General features: G+C 38.9%; 1 pseudogene; it reads left to right on the top strand.

The window, feature by feature from the left end:
• The first annotated feature begins 11,787 nt into the window (after positions 1–11,787).
• On the top strand, positions 11,788–13,105 carry LOC119509783 (annotated as a pseudogene).
• Positions 13,106–13,335: the final 230 nt, after the last annotated feature.

Here is a 13,335-nt window from a genome sequence, read left to right as displayed (position 1 = left end):
AAACCCACAGCTAACATCATACTCAATGGTGACAATCTGAAAGCCTTCCCTCTAAGATTTGGAACAAGACAAGGATGCCCACTGTGGCCACTGTTATTCAACATTGTACTTGAAGTTCTGGCCAGAATAATCAGGCAAGAAAAGAAATAAAAGGCATCCAAATTGGAAAGGAAGAAGTATAACTTTCACTCTCTGCAGATAACATGATCCTATATGTAGAAAGTCCTGAAAAATCTACCACTAATATTCTGGAGCTAATAAATGAATTCAGCAAAGGGTAGGGTGCAAGATCAAAAATGCAAAATTCAGTGAAGTTTCTATATACTAGTAATGAACAAAGTGATGAGTAATCAAGAAAAAAATTCCATTTGTAATAGCAATAAAAGAATCAAATATCTAGGAATAAATTTAACCAAGGATGTAAAGAACTTATACATAGAAAACTACAAAAAAAATTATTAACAGAAATCAAGGAAGATCTAAATAAATGGAAGGACACTCAGTGTTCATAGATTGGAAAACTAAAAAACATTAAGATATCAATTCTACCCCAAATTATTTACAGATTCAATGCATTTCCACTCAAAATTCCAACAGCCTACTTTGCAGAAATGTAAAAGCCAATTATCAAATTATTTGCAAGAGTAAGGGGCCCCAAATAGCCAAAATAATCTTAAAAAAGGAGAACAAAGTTGGAGGACTCACAATTCTTGACTTCAAAGCATGTTACAAAGCTACAGTGATAAAAACAGCCTGGTACTTGCACATGGATAGATATATTGAGCAATGGAATTGAATTGAGATATCAGAAACAGACCCTCACATCTATGGCCAATTGATTTTTTTTTTTAATCTTCATTTTATTGAGATATATTCACATACCATGCAGTCATACAAAACAAATCGTACTTTCGATTGTTCACAGTACCATTGCATAGTTGTACATTCATCACCTAAATCAATCCCTGACACCTTCATTAGCACACACACAAAAATAACAAGAATAATAATTAGAGTGAAAAAGAGCAATTGAAGTAAAAAAGAACACTGGGTACCTTTGTCTGTTTGTTTCCTTCCCCTATTTTTCTACTCATCCATCCATAAACTAGACAAAGTGGAGTGTGGTCCTTATGGCTTTCCCAATCCCATTGTCACCCCTCATAAGCTACATTTTTATACAACTGTCTTCGAGATTCATGGGTTCTGGGTTGTAGTTTGATAGTTTCAGGTATCCACCACCAGCTACCCCAATTCTTTAGAACCTAAAAAGGGTTGTCTAAAGTGTGCGTAAGAGTGCCCACCAGAGTGACCTCATGGCTCGTTTTGGAATCTCTCTGCCACTGAAGCTTATTTCATTTCCTTTCACATCCCCCTTTTGGTCAAGAAGATGTTCTCCGTCCCATGATGCCGGGTCTACATTCCTCCCCAGGAGTCATATTCCACGTTGCCAGGGAGATTCACTCCCCTGGGTGTCTGATCCCACGTAGGGGGGAGGGCAGTGATTTCACCTTTCAAGTTGGCTTAGCCAGAGAGAGAGGGCCACATCTGAGCAACAAAGAGGCATTCAGGAGGAGGCTCTTAGGCACAAATATAGGGAGGCCTAGCCTCTCCTTTGCAGCAACCGTCTTCCCAAGGGTAAAACTTATGGTAGAGGGCTCAACCCATCAAACCACCAGTCCCCTATGTCTGTGGTCATGTTAGCAACCATGGAGGTGGGGTAGGCGAATACCCCTGCATTCTCCACAGGCTCCTCAAGGGGGCACTACATCATTTTTTTTTCCTTGTTTTTCTTTCTTTCTTTTATTTTTTTTTAACTTTCCCTTCTTTTTTAAATCAACTGTATGAAAAAAAAATTTAAAAAGAAAACAAACATACAATAAAAGAACATTTCCAAGAGACCATAACAAGGGAGTAAGAAAAAGACAACTAACCTAAGATAACTGCTTAACTTCCAACATGTTCCTACTTTACCCCAAGAAAGTTACATAATATAGCAACCTTTCTGTGAACTTGTTCCTACTATATCCATCAGAAATTAACAGACCATAGTCATTTCTGGGCATCCCCAGAACGTTAAAAAGCTTATCTGTTCTTCTTGGATTATTGTTCCCCCTTCCTTAATTACTCTCTACTGCTAGTTCCCCTACATTCTACATTATAAACCATTTGTTTTACATTTTTGAAAGTTCACATTAGTGGTAGCATATAATATTTCTCTTTTTGTGCCTGGCTTATTTCACTCAGCATTATGTCTTCAAGGTTCATCCATGTTGTCATATGTTTCACGAGATCGTTCCTTCTTACTGACGCGTAGTATTCCATCGTGTGTATATACCACATTTTATTTATCCACTCATCTGTTCAAGGACATTTGGGTTGTTTCCATCTCTTGGCAATTGTGAATAATGCTGCTATGAACATTGGCGTGCAGATATCTGTTCGTGTCACTGCTTTCAGATCTTCCGGGTATATACTGAGAAGTGCAATCGCCGGATCGAATGGTAGCTCTATATCTAGTTTTCTAAGGAACTGCCAGACTGACTTCCAGAGTGGCTGAACCATTATACAGTCCCACCAACAGTGAATAAGAGTTCCAATTTCTCCACATCCCCTCCAGCATTTGTAGTTTCCTGTTTGTTTAATGGCAGCCATTCTAACCGGTGTTAGATGGTATCTCATTGTGGTTTTAATTTGCATCTCTCTAATAGCTAGTGAAGCTGAACATTTTTTCATGTGTTTCTTGGCCATTTGTATTTCCTCTTCAGAGAACTGTCTTTTCATATCTTTTGCCCATTTTATAATTGGGCTGTCTGTACTATTGTCATTGACTTGTAGGATTTCTTTATATATGCAAGATATCAGTCTTTTGTCAGATACATGGTTTCCAAAAATTTTTTCCCATTGAGTTGACTGCCTCTTTACCTTTTTGAGAAATTCCTTTGAGGTGCAGAAACTTCTAAGCTTCAGGAGTTCCCATTTATCTATTTTCTCTTTTGTTGCTTGTGCTTTTGGTGTAAAGTCTAGGAAGTGGCCGCCTAATACAAGGTCTTGAAGATGTTTTCCTACATTATCTTCTAGGAGTTTTATGGTACTTTCTTTTATATTGAGATCTTTGGTCCATTTTGAGTTAATTTTTGTGTAGGGGGTGAGGTAGGGGTCCTCTTTCATTCTTTTGGATATGGATATCCAACTCTCCCAGCCCCATTTGTTGAAAAGACCATTATGACTCAGTTCAGTGACTTTGGGGGCCTTATCAAAGATCAGTCGGCCATAGATCTGAGGGTCTATCTCGGAATTCTCAATTCGATTCCATTGATCTATATGTCTATCTTTGTGCCAGTACCATGCTGTTTTGGCAACTGTGGCTTTATAATAAGCTTCAAAGTCAGGGAGTGTAAGTCCTCCCACTTCGTTTTTCTTTTTTAGGGTGTCTTTAGCAATTCGAGGCATCTTCCCTTTCCAAATAAATTTGATAACTAGCTTTTCCAAGTCTGCAAAGTAGGTTGTTGGAATTTTGATTGGGATTGCATTGAATCTGTAGATGAGTTTGGGTAGAATTGACATCTTAATGACATTTAGTCTTCCTTTCCATGAACATGGAATATTTTTCCATCTTTTAAGGTCCCCTTCTATTTCTTTTAGTAGAGTTATGTAGTTTTCTTTGTATAGGTCTTTTACATCTTTGGTTAAGTTTATTCCTAGGTACTTGATTTTTTTAGTTGCTATTGAAAATGGTATCTTTTTCTTGAGTGTCTCTTCAGTTTGTTCATTTCTAGCATATAGAAACATTACTGACTTAGGTGCATTAATCTTGTATCCTGCTACTTTGCTAAATTTGTTTATTAGCTCTAGTAGCTGTATCGTCGATTTCTCAGGGTTTTCTAGATATAAGATCATATCATCTGCAAACAATGACAGTTTTACTTCTTCTTTTCCAATTTGGATGCCTTTTATTTCTTTGTCTTGCCGGATTGCCCTGGCTAGCACTTCCAGCACAATGTTGAATAACAGTGGTGACAGCGGGCATCCTTGTCTTGTTCCTGTTCTTAGAGGGAAGGCTTTCAGTCTCTCACCATTGAGTACTATGCTGGCTGTGGGTTTTTCATATATGCTCTTTATCATGTTGAGGAAGTTTCCTTCAATTCCTACCTTTTGAAGTGTTTTTATCAAAAAGGGATGTTGGATTTTGTCAAATGCTGTTTCAGCATCTATTGAGATGATCAATTGATTTTTCCCTTTCGAGTTTTTAATGTGTTGTAATACATTGATTGTTTTTCTTATGTTGAACCATCCTTGCATGCCTGGAATGAACCCCACTTGGTCATGGTGTATGATTTTTTTTTTTTTTTCTTTTTTTTTTTTTTTAATTTTTATTGAGATTGTTCAGATACCATACAATTATCCAAAGAACCAAAGTGTACAATCACTTGCCCCTGGGTACCCTCATACAGCTGTGCATCCATCACACTTAATTTTTGTTCAATTTTTAGAAACTTTTCATTACTCCAGACAAGAAATACAGTGAAAGATGAAAAAAGAAAAAAAGAAAAGGAAACTCTAATCCTCCCCTATCCCTAACCAACCCCCCTCAATTGTTGACTCCTAGTATTGATATAGTACGTTTGTTACTGTTTATGAAAAAATGTTGAAATACTACAAACTGTAGTATATAGTTTGTAATAGGTATATAGTTCTTTCCTATATGCCCCTCTATTATTAACTTTTAATTGTATTGTCATACATTTGTTCTGGTTCATGAAGTGATTTCTAGTATTTGTACAGTTGATCATGGACATTACCCACCATAAAGAATCAGACAATACCACCAATGTCAAGTGTCTAACATGCCTCTCCTATCCCCCCCTCTTATCTGCATTTACCTTAGTATATCACCTTTGTTACATTAAAGGAAGCATAATACAATGATTCTATTAGTTACAGTCTCTAGTTTATGCTGATTGCATCCCTCCCCCAATGCCTCCCCATTTATAACACCTTGCAAGGTTGACATTTGCTTGTTCTCCCTTGTAAAAGAACATATTTGTACATTTTATCACAATTGTTGAATACTCTAGATTTCACCAAGTTACACAGTCCCAGTCATTATCTTTCCTCCTTTCTTGTGGTGTCCCACGTGCTCCCCATCTTCCTCTCTCAACCGTATTCATAGTTACCTTTGTTCAGTGTACTTACATTGTTGTGGTACCATCTCCCAAAATTGTGTTCCAAACCACACACTCCTGTCTTCTATCACCCTGTAGTGCTCCCTTTAGTATTTCCTGTAGGGCAGGTATCTTGTTCACAAAGTCTCTCATTGTCTGTTTGTCAGAAAATATTTTGAGCTCTCCCTCATATTTGAAGGACAGCTTTGCTGGATACAGGATTCTTGGTTGGTGGTTTTTCTCTTTCAGTATCTTAAACATATCACACCACTTCCTTCTTGCCTCCATGGTTTCTACTGAGAGATCCGCACATAGTCTTATTAAGCTTCCTTTGTATGTAATGGATTGCTTTTCTCTTGCTGCTTTCAGGATTCTCTCTTTGTCTTTGACATTTGATAATCTGATTATTAAGTGTCTTGGCGTAGGCCTATTCATATCTCTTCTGTTTGGAGTACGCTGCGCTTCTTGGATCTGTAATTTTATGTCTTTCTTAAGAGATGGGAAATTTTCATGAATTATTTCCTCTATTATTGCTTCTGCCCCCTTTCCCCTCTCTTCTCCTTCTGGGACACCAATGATACGTACATTATTGTACTTTGTTTCATCTTTGAGTTCCTGGAGACGTTGCTCATATTTTTTCATTCTTTTCTCCATCTGCTCCTTTGTGTGTAGGCTTTCAGGTGTTTTGTTCTCCAGTTCCTGAGTGTTTTCTTCTGCCTCTTGAGATCTGTTGTTGTATGTTTCCATTGTGTCTTTCATCTCTTGTGTTGTGCCTTTCATTTCCATAGATTCTACCAGTAGGTTTTTTGAACTTTTGATTTCTGCCGTATACAGGTCCAGTGCTTCCTTTACAGCCTCTATCTCTTTTGCAATATCTTCTCTAAACTTTTTGAATTGATTTAGCATTAGTTGTTTAAATTCCTGTATCTCAGTTGAAGTGTACGTTTGTTCCTTTGACTGGGCCATAACTTTGTTTTTCTTAGTGTAGGTTGTAATTTTCTGTTGTCTAGTCATGGTTTCCTTGTTTATCCAAATCAGGTTTTCCCAGACCAGAACAGAGGGAAGAAATATTCAGTATCTGGTTTCCCTGCTGGTGTGTCTTAGAAAATTGCTCCACCCTTTGATGCCTCGGGTCACTGTGCTTTTCTGCCCAGCAGGTGACGCCTGTTAGCCTATAATTCTTGACTGGTGTGAGGAGGTATGGCCGTGTTCCCCCAGGCTCTGGGGTCTGGTTCTGAATGGAAAGGGCCCCACCCCTTTCCTCCTAGAGAAGACAGAGCCCCCAGGTGGAGGTCATTAGCATTTCAATGGTCTCACTCTCTGCTTGTGGTGTCTCCGCCCTTCCCTGAGTCACAGCCCTGGAAACTTAAAATGACTGGGGCTTTCTCCACTGAGCCGAAAAAGAAACAGATAGTCCCCTTCAGACCCAGTCAAGGCGACCCTCCGGCTCTCCCAGGTCAGTCGTCACCCAAAGCCTCTGTCTGTTTTTTGGGGCTGCGTACCTGTAGTGAGCAATTCACACTCGCTACTTAAAACCCCAGTTGGAGCTCAGCTGAGCTGTATTCGCTTGCTGGGAGAGAGCTTCTCTCTGGCACCACGCGGCTCCGCAGCTCGGGCTATGGGGGAGGGGGTCTCACGACCTGGTTCCACAGGTTTTACTTACAGATTTTATGCTGTGATCTTGGGCATTCCTCCCAATTGAGGTTGGTGTATGATGAGTGGATGGTCTTGTTTGTCCCCCCGCAGTTATTCTGGATTATTTACTAGTTGTTTCTGGTTTTTTGTAGCTGTTCCAGGGGGACTACTTAGCTTCCACTCCTCTCTATGCCGCCATCTTGCCTCTGACCTTTGTATGATTTTTTTTTAATGTGTCTTTGGATTCGATTTGCAAGTATTTTGTTGAGGATTTTTGCATCTATATTCATTAGGGAGATTGGCCGGTAGTTTTCCTTTTTTGTAGCATCTTTGCCTGGTTTTGGTATTAGATTGATGTTAGCTTCATAAAATGAGTTAGGTAGTGTTCCATTTTCTTCAATGTTTTGAAAGAGTTTGAGTAAGATTGGTGTCAGTTCTTTCTGGAAAGTTTGGTAGAATTCCCCTGTGAAGCCATCTGGCCCTGGGCATTTATTTGTGGGAAGATTTTTGATGACTGATTGGATCTCTTTGCTTGTGATGGGTTGGTTGAGTTCTTCTATTTCTTCTCTGGTCAGTCTAGGTTGTTCATATGTTTCCAGGAAATTGTCGATTTCTTCTACATTGTCCATTTTATTGCCATACAGTTGTTCATAATATCCTCTTATAATTTTTTTAATTTCTTCAGGATCTGCAGTTATGTCACCTTTTTCATTCATTATTTTGTTTCTATGGGTCTTCTCTCTTTTTGATTTTGTCAGTCTAGCTAGGGGCTTGTCAATCTTGTTGATCTTCTCAAAGAACCAACTTTTGGTGATATTTATCCTCTCTATTGTTTTTTTGTTCTCTATGTCATTTATTTCTGCTTTAATCCTTGTTATTTCTTTTCTTGTATTTGGTTTAGGATTGGTTTGCTGTCCATTTTCTAGCTTCTTCAGTTGATCCATTAGTTCTTTGATTTTGGCTCTTTCTTCCTTTTTAGTATATGCGTTTAGTGCTATAAATTTCCCCTTTAGCACTGCTTTTGCTGCATCCCATAGGTTTTGGTATGTTGTGTTCTCATTTTCGTTCGTCTCTATATATTTAGCAATTTCTCTTGCTATTTCTTCTTTAACCCACTGATTGTTTAGGAGTGTGTTGTTTAACCTCCAGGTATTTGTGAATTTTCTAAGTCTCTGATGGTTATTGACTTCTAATTGTATTCCATTGTGGTCAGAGAATGTGCTTTGAATAATTTCAATCTTTTTAAATTTATTGAGGCTTGTTTTATGTCCCAGCATATGATCTATTCTGGAGAAAGTTCCGTGAGCACTAGAAAAGTATGTGTATCCTGGTGATTTGGGATGTAATGTCCTGTAGATGTCTGTTAAATCTAATTCATTTATCAGATTGTTTAGGTTTTCAATTTCCTTATTGGTCTTCTGTCTGGTTGATCTATCTATAGGAGAGAGTGATGTGTTGAAGTCTCCCACAATTATTGTGGAAACATCAATTGCTTCCTTTAGTTTTGCCAGTGTTTCTCTCATGTATTTTGTGGCACCTTGATTGGGTGCATAGACATTTACGATTGTTATTTCTTCTTGCTGAATTGCCCCTTTTATTAGTATGTAGTGGCCTTCTTTGTCTCTCAAAACATCCCTGCATTTGAAGTCTATTTTATCTGAGATTAATATTGCTACACCTGCTTTCTTTTGGCTGTAGCTTGCATGAAATATTTTTTTCCATCCTTTCACTTTCAGTTTCTTTGTGTCCCTATGTCTAAGATGAGTCTCTTGTATGCAACATATTGATGGTTCATTTTTTTTGATCCATTCTGCGAATCTATATCTTTTAATTGGGGAGTTTAATCCATTTACATTCAACGTTATAACCGTGAAGGCATTTCTTGAATCAGCCATCTTATCCTTTGGTTTATGTTTGCCATATTTTTCCTCTCTCTCTATTAATATCCTTTATTGTACCCATACCGAATCTCTTTAGTACTGAACCTTTCTCCAAGTCTCTCTGTCCTGTCTTTGTTTCTCTGTCTGTAGGGCTCCCTTTAGTATCTCCAGTAGGGCAGGTCTCTTGTTAGCAAATTCTCTCAGCATTTGTTTGTCTGTAAAAAATTTAAGCTCTCCCTCAAATTTGAAGGAGAGCTTTGCTGGATAAAGTATTCTTGGCTGGAAATTTTTCTCACTCAGAATTTTAAATATATCGTGCCACTGCCTTCTCGCCTCCATGGTGGCTGCTGAGTAGTCACTACTTAGTCTTATGCTGTTTCCTTTGTATGTGGTGAATTGCTTTTCTCTTGCTGCTTTCAGAACTTGCTCCTTCTCTTCTGTGTTTGACAGTGTGATCAGTATATGTCTTGGAGTGGGTTTATTTGGATTTATTCTATTTGGAGTTCACTGAGCATTTATGATTTGTGTATTTATGTTGTTTAGAAGATTTGGGAAGTTTTCCCCAACAATTTCTTTGAATACTCTTCCTAGACCTTTACCCTTTTCTTCCCCTTCTGGGACACCAATGAGTCTTATATTTGGACGTTTCATATTATCTATCATATCCCTGAGGTCCATTTCGATTTTTTCAATTTTTTTCCCCATTCTTTATTTTATGCTTTCATTTTCCATTCTGTCATCTTCGAGGTCACTGATTCGTTGTTCAACTTCCTCTAGTCTTGTACTATGAGTGTCCAGAATCTTTTTAATTTGGTCAACAGTTTCTTTAATTTCCATAAGATCATCCATTTTTTTATTTAGTCTTGCAATGTCTTCTTTATGCTCTTCTAGAGTCTTCTTGATTTCCTTCATATCCCGTAGTATGGTCTCATTGTTCATCTTTAGTTCTTTGAGTGGCTGCTCTAGGTGCTGTGTCTCTTCTGGTCTTTTGATTTGGGTGCTTGGGCTTGGGTTATCCATATCGTCTGGTTTTTTCATATGCTTCATAATTTTCTGTTGTTTTTGGCCTCGTGGCATTTGCTGAACTTGATAGGGTTCTTTTAGGGTTTGTAGACCAATTGAAGTCCTTATCTCTAATTTATCAGATCTACAGCTTCGTGGAGTACACTTTCTCTAACTAACCAGCAGGTGGCGTCCAGGAGCCACCTGTTCTCCACAAGCCAGTTCTCCCCTGCTTAGCCTTTTTGGTGAGTGGGGGAGTGAGTCTTGTGGGGCCCAATTGGTGTACCAAGCTTGCGTGTGTAGTTGGTGTTGCCTGCCCTGTATGTAGGGCGTGTTTCTGGGCAGACGGGGAGGGGGGGTGGCCCTAACAATCAAATCTCCCTGGTGATCCTAGAGTTTTAAAGCTGGTGCAATAGTCTAATCCTTCAGTTCAGTCCTGCCACAGTTTGTCTCTGCCACTGACCCACAAGTCCTTGGTATTGGTGTATGGCTCCTGAGACTTGCAAGTGGGCCCCTCTTCCAGGCTGTGTACCCCGGGTCCTCTGTTGAGGGATGACTGTGCTATGTCACAGGTGAGTGCCATCCCCTCAGGGCAGTTCTGGGCTGCTGGGCTGTGTAGGGAGGCTCCCAGTCTGCTCAAGTGATGGCTGAATGGGGCTTTGTTAATTCACACTGCTCCACCTTCCCAACTCTGGGACAATCAGCTGAGGTGTCAGGGAAGGCTAATGTCCACGCCCAGTTTTGTGGTGTGTGCCTGTTATTTGAAGCCCTTCCGTCACACTGGATTGTCTGGGGCAGCTCTGGGCTATGGGGCTGGCGATGGGCAGGAGTGTTTCCTGTCCACCAGGATGGTGGCTGTGAGCGGACACCCCCATTTTCTTGGGAAGTTGTGGTGTTTAGTGAATTTTCTCAGCCACTGAATTATTGCCTTTTGTCTCAGAGCTCTCTTAGTTCTGCTCTTGACTTGATGTGCCCAAATTGAAAGTCTTTGAAGCTTTCTGTATTGGGCTTCTTAGAGTAATTGTTTTAGAAAAAGAAAAAAGGATTAAAAAAAAAAAAAAAAAAAAAAAAGGTCCTCCTCAGAGATCTAATGGGTTATTGAAATGCTAAGAGACAAAGCAACCAGGGCCATTAAGGAAAGGTCCACAGGCAGAGAGATCAGCTTTTCTTCGGGATTTGCATATGCGCCTTAGGGCCTGAGCTCCGCCCTTCCCCTTTCTGTGTTCACCAGAACTCTAAAAATCCTCTGCTTTTATTTTGGAGTTTTTCATGTTGTTTTTTTTTTTTTTCTATGCCTGTCTCCTCTCTGCTGGGCTGGCTGCTCACAGATTCTCTGGTGTCTGGTCTCTGTCTATCTATGGTTGGAGTCTGGATCAGTAGAATGAGTTTCCGATAAGAGCAGCCACTGCAGTTCTCCCTTCTCCTTCCCGGAGCTGACAGCCCCTCCTCCCACGGGACTGAGCCTGGCAGGGAGGGGCGCGGGTCCCCTGGCCGCAAAAACTTACAGATTTCGCCGATCTCAGCAGTTCGACATTTTCATGAGTGTTGTATGAAGTATGCCCAAAGACAGATTGCTCTGTGGTGTCCAGTCCACGCAGTTCCTGGCTTTCTACCCCCAATTGATTTTTGACAACAGTGCCAAGCCCACTCAATGGGAAAAGAATATGCTTTTCAATAAATCATGCTGAGAGATCTGTATATCCATGTGCCAAAGAATGAATGGGGACCTCTCTCTCACACCATATACAAAATTAACTTGCAATGGATCAAAGTCATAAATATAAGAACTAGGAGTATAAAACTCTGAGAAGTAAATGTAGGGAATCATTTTTAGGAACTTGTGTTAAGCAATGGTTTCTTAGACTTCAAACCCAAAGCACACATACTGAAAGAAAAAATAGATAAAAGACCTCATCAAAATTAAAAACTTTTGTGCATGAAAGGACTTTGTCATGAAAGTGAAAAGACAACCTACACAATGGGAGGAAATATTTGGACATGATACATCTGATAAGCATTTACTATCCAGAATAATAAAGAAATTCTTTAACTCAACAATAAAAAGACAACTCAATTCAAAAATGGGCAAAAGCCTTTTCCTTGGCAAGATGGTGGAATACTGCTTGACTGCTTGCATTGCTCACTTTTTTGATCAGCATGTTGTCTTTCCACTGCTTGATTTTCTCCCCATAAAGTAGCTATATAATGTAAAAGAATTACTAAAGGGGAACTTGGATATTCTTAGTGATACCAACATGGTGCACTTTGCTATGGATATATATTAAAACCTTTGTACTAAAGACATTCCTCATGCTTTGAGAGGAAAAAGAACCCAGTTGTTCTGCACCTGAAATGGCTTTAGGAAGAAACATAACCAATTATCAAGATGTTTGTTAAGATCCCAAAACTAAAAGGCAAATGCCTTCATCGAGGGTGGTCAGATATGTTTGATTGCCTAGTGGACAGGTATGGCTTTAGGCAGTAATATTTAGACACAATCTACAGGTATGCAAAATTCCAGTATGAATGTGTGAATTTCTCAGGAGCAGCAGAATATCTTTACTTTTTTAGTATGCTGGTTCCAGCAATGGATAGAAATGCTTTGAGTTCATTCTGGGGAAAACTGGCCTTTGAAATCCTAATTCAGAATTGGGAGGCAGCCATGGCAGACCTTACATGGTAACAAAAAAGAGACCATAGATAATAATTCTGTGTGTTCTCCACTGCAGTCTCTTCAGCAGCAAACGTGGCTCATTCGCTGGTCTCTTTTTTCTTCAACTTCCTCCCCAAAGGCAGTGATAATATTATTGATCTCTTCCTTTACCAGCCACCGTATATTAGTGCAGTCCCAACAATGTGTCCTCATATTCTCTGCTACTTGACTACAGCTGTCATAACAAAGATGTTCAAAAATGTCAGCAGGTACTAAAAGATCTATTCAAAGATATTCAGCAGTAGACTTACTCATATAAAGATCCAATTAAAGAGTTGAATACTTGTATGTTAATCTGACTTTGATGGTGCTCAGAAAAAAGTTAAGAGAATGTGAATCAGTTCTTGTGAATGACTTTTTGGTGGTTTGTCTGGAGGATTTCATTGAAAATACTTGTCTATTTATATTTGAGATTTTTTTCTCATTAACCAATGTATCAGCATTAACATGTTGACAGATAAACTGAACATGACTCCAGAAGAATATGAAAGGTGGATTGTGAATTTGATTAGAAATCCAAGTCTGAATACCAAAATTATTAGGTCTGTGGTTAGGGGTAACAATGCAGTCTCACCCTATAGACAAGTGATTGAAAACTCCAAGAACCTTTCATTTAGAAGCCAGATGTTGGCCATAAATATTGAGAAGAAATTTAATCAGATGAGTAGATCAGTGGTTCCTAATGGGTAACTCAGGACTCTGTCTTCTACTGAAGAAATGCAAATAATAATAATAATAATAATAATGAAAAAACTGTAAAAGAAAGATGAAACAATAAAATCATTATATAAAGTATGACACATTTTAGAAACAATTAACATATTGAGCATAAATTTTGGAGAATTTGAATAAATTTTTCATTTTTTTAAATGGGCAAAAAATTTGAATAGACATTTCTCTGGTGAGGAAATACAAATCACTTAAAAGCAAATGAGAAGATGCT

Source organism: Choloepus didactylus, chromosome 15 (genome assembly GCF_015220235.1).
Source record: "Choloepus didactylus isolate mChoDid1 chromosome 15, mChoDid1.pri, whole genome shotgun sequence".
Taxonomy (NCBI): domain Eukaryota; kingdom Metazoa; phylum Chordata; class Mammalia; order Pilosa; family Megalonychidae; genus Choloepus; species Choloepus didactylus.
Note: the sequence above shows the minus strand (reverse complement) of the source record. Positions and strands in the feature narration are given on the sequence as shown.